We start from the raw sequence: 4,217 nt of genomic DNA on the forward strand, positions 1-4,217 counted from the left end.
TTCGTGAAACTGGATTTGGAGTGCACCAATTTCAGCGAGAGATCGTCAATTAAAAAAACATAATGTGCATACCCTCCGTCGATGTTCTTTCGCTAAACAAGTACCAGATGGCAAAAAGTTGACTTTTATCCCTAGTTGAACCCTTGCCAAATGCCTTTGTTTTCGATCGATTGCCAAGGAATAAGGGTGTGTCGATAAATACTTGCGAGATCTATAGCTAATCCCTCGCTAAACCCTCTTTAATATGCTATATGTTGAATAAATAAAATAAGTGTTTAAAGCATCGTAGATCTCTCGTAATTCAATCGCAATAAGCCTAAAATTTGCTACAGAATACTCTCTAAATCTATAGCTAAAACTCAAGTTTCTAGCGGTGTAGCTTGACGTGTAACAAAAACATTTAAATTAGGGTTTGGTTATTTAATAAATAAATAAGGTTGTAGCAAGAAAAAACCAATTTATCCAAACTTTTTTAGTTGCAATCTGAACTATACAATTTTCATTGTATGTTCAAAACCAAATTCTTACAACTTTATGAATTTGTTACAATTTTATAATACAAGAATTGAACGGGAAACAAACAAATAAATAGGTAGACTCACAGGCTAAAACGTCTGACGACATTCAAACACAACATGATGGTATCCTTAGTTACCCTTTTGAATCTTTTCAGGATTCATAAAACAAACATGCGTATCCAACAAAAGTAAATCAGTTTCTTGAAAGCCCGTTGTAGTTGTGTACAGTTCCAAATCAAACAGGAACCGTTCGGTTAGATGTAGTCTGTTGAACCTCGTCATCTTCCTCATTCTCACCAGAGAGTTCTTCGAGCGATTTGCCATTTGGTTCAGGGACTAAAAACGTGAACAACATCCCTAAGAAGTTGATCACACCAAGAACGATCAGCGAGTTCTTGATTCCAATACCTGGTGGGTAACCGGCGTCAGTCTTCTTAGGGTCGGAGCTCTGAGAAGCGTACAAAAATCCATATGCACCAACGATGGCGCCAGCTTTGCCGGCAGCTGCAGAGATACCGTGGCAAGTGGACCTGAGCCTAGCCGGAAAGATTTCGGCAGGAACGACAAAAGTGGTAGCATTAGGACCAAAGTTAGCAAAGAAAAACGTCAATGAGTACATGATGATGAAGCCGATACGATTGTCATGTAAGGTCCAATGGTGGTAAGGAATGGCGAGAGCAAACATGAAAACCGTCATAAAGAAGAATCCCATGAGTTGGATTGCGAAACGACCGATAATATCGATAAACGCAACTGTGAACCAGTATCCAGGAACTGTACTGCAAAGTGCAATAAGAGTTTGAGCTCTGGCCACCCTGAAAACCTCTCCTATGGCGTTCATTTTTGCTGCCGGAGGGATCCATCCGATGGCAGTGAAGACGTCTTTTTGGAAGAGATTTTGTGAGTAGAAAGCGATGTCAAGTAAGAACCAGGTACTGGTGGTTCCGAGCAAGTGGAGTCCATGGCGACGGAGGAATGCTTTTGAAAACAATCCGAATGAGTTTCTGGAATCCTGAGCAATTATTTCTACCTTCTGCTCTTCGGGTTCAATCTCAACTTGCAAAACTCGAGCCATATCAGATGCGGCTTGTTTAGCATTTTTTGCAACCAGAGCGGTGTAACGTGCAGTTTCGGGCATCTTCATACGCCAGTAATAAGTCATCGCTGCCGGAATCGCACCAAACATGAGTATGATACGCCAGACGTAGTCGGCTTGTACCGGAGTTGACAATAAAGCGTTGGTCGCGTACGAAGGAGCACTAAATGCATGGTCAAAAGCAGCCGACACGACTAACGCAACAATCCCACTGGCCAAAATCCCAAACCCTTGCATGGCGAAAACTGCAGCGATAAAGGCACCACGTGTCTTCTTGTTGGCGTATTCCGACATAATCGTTGCAGAGAGAGGATAATCACCACCGATACCAAACCCAAGCCAGAATCTAAAGAAACAAAGGCCAGCCATGACAGATCTGCGTTCCCTCCCAAACGAGAGCCCCGAAGCTAGGGAGCATATAACCATGACAGCCAAAGTCATACCGTAGACTTTTTTTCGGCCCATTTTATCACCAAGCCACCCGAAGAAGAGTTGACCAGCTAAGGTTCCGACAAGAGCAACAGCAGTGACCGAAGAGTTGACACCAGGGGGTAGAGTTCCGGGCTTCAGTGCACCCTCCCTGTGGTAGTAGATACGACCAAGCAATTTGGTGACGAGGGAAATTGCGAAGAGATCGTATGCGTCGGTGAAGAAACCCATTCCAGCGATCACAATTGCCGTGAAATGGTATAACTGGGTCTTCGCAGTATCAAGTGCATTGAGCACTTGCAATTGCTCGCGAGGCATTGCTACTCTTTTCTTCCAAACTACACCTACGCGCAATTATATAAAAGAAAGTGTTAACTTAGAAATGATCAAATTTATATGGTATCGTACTATACAATAAAAGAGGTGTATTACTTTTTCTTTTGATCGTATATATTTTAATCTTTAATTATATGGTATCATAACATTAAATAAGGTATTTTTTTTTCTTTTTATCGTATGCGTTTACCTTTAATTTCCAAGTTAATATAATTAATTTATTAATATAAAATATGTTATTAAATACAAAATTATATCTTATTATTGGTAGACTTTTAAAAAATAATTATTAGAATATTTATTTTTTAATTTGCATATTATGTTTAATCCAAAAAATAAATCAAAATATAAAAAAAAATTACTAATTATGTTTTTTAAAATAGTTTTAAAGTTTAAACATTTTAAATATAGAAAGACAAGTCAAATTAAATAAAAAAATATCAAAGAATTGTTTTTTATTGTAATTCAAATTTTTGCTAAATATATAGTTTTTTATTAATTAAATGAAAATTTAGATTATGTTAATTTACAAATAATGGTTCATACATCCATTAACAATCATGTTCAACATTAAAAAAAAATCAGTAGATATGTAATTTTCAAATTAATCATGATAACGTTAAATTGTAATAAATAGAAAACCATGTTATTTAAATGCAATCCGTTGGTAGATTCTATTGAAAGATATAATTACGATAGACGTATGTTTCAAAATAACTTAAAATTTTGATATTAACTTAGCATAATTGTTATTATTTTATAAATAATGTCTTATATTTTTAACATGTATATGTATAATAAAATTTAACTACAGAATTCATTCTAAGCATGTCATGTAAGTATTTATCTAATTGGATAATATAAATAATTGAGTTTATTCTACGCATGTCATGTGAATATTCATCTAATCGGATAATATAAATAGTTGTAATAATTATAATTTATAAATAGTCTTTCTAATAGAAATATCAATGGTGAATCTAATATTTGCATTATTGACGTTAAAAAAATCTTATAAAATTCTCATTGAACTATTAAATGATTTATTAAAAATACTTGGCGGTTTGTGATCAAGAATGGTGACCTAAGTGATTGGCCAACGGCTTTGGGTACACTTTTGTTTGGTTGTTATCTAAAAGTCATGCATGCATTTAGAAAACACACAAGTGAGTGAAGTGTTTTGAAATAACTTAATGAGATCTTACTCTATGAAATTTCTGGGAGATCACTAATTAAGCATGCATATCAAAGATAAAAAGCTTCATCTTGCACTATTTTACTTTCTACCATATATTAAGAAAATAAGAAGCAACGAGATTTAAAAATTAAAGAAAATAGAAGAAAGCTTTTAGTTAAATGTTTAGAAGGAGAGAGCATATTTGTTTATATGTATATTTACCTTGTGAAGAGGGTTGCCACTTGCTCTATACAATGATGTTCTACGGAGAGAATGAATTGGAAGAAAGAAAAGGAGATGAGTAGAGGATGTATTGAAGTCATGGTGTATTTAAAGATGAACGATACAGAATCAATGGAAGCATATAAGCATATGCTCTCAATCGCTAGCTCAGGTCAGCGCTTTGCACATCGGTTATCTAATTATCTAATCACCTATCTGGTCAACGCCTCCAGCTTGCTAAATTTTCTTCGGTAAAATATTAGTGTATACAACACTTGTTCCTGATCAAATAAGCATGATGTAATAGGATCTGGCTATATTTAATTTCCATTATTGGCTCCATATAGTTTTTTAAAAACCGATTCTACCTTTGGTCCATTGCAGGTTAAAACCTGAACTAAATGATTCTATTTTTACTTTATTTTATTTATTTACTTAT

General features: G+C 35.1%; 1 pseudogene across 1 annotated transcript; it reads right to left on the reverse strand.

The window, feature by feature from the left end:
- Window positions 1-457: 457 nt before the first annotated feature.
- Window positions 458-3,897, reverse strand: LOC145037623 (low affinity inorganic phosphate transporter 1 pseudogene; annotated as a pseudogene). Its single transcript, XR_013678925.1, has 2 exons — window positions 3,779-3,897; window positions 458-2,387 (listed from the first exon to the last, which is right to left on the reverse strand). The product of XR_013678925.1 is annotated as a low affinity inorganic phosphate transporter 1 pseudogene (transcript).
- Between the last annotated feature and the right edge of the window lie 320 nt (window positions 3,898-4,217).

Source organism: Lactuca saligna, chromosome 3 (assembly GCF_052625555.1).
Source record: "Lactuca saligna cultivar CGN05327 chromosome 3, ASM5262555v1, whole genome shotgun sequence".
Lineage (NCBI taxonomy): Eukaryota > Viridiplantae > Streptophyta > Magnoliopsida > Asterales > Asteraceae > Lactuca > Lactuca saligna.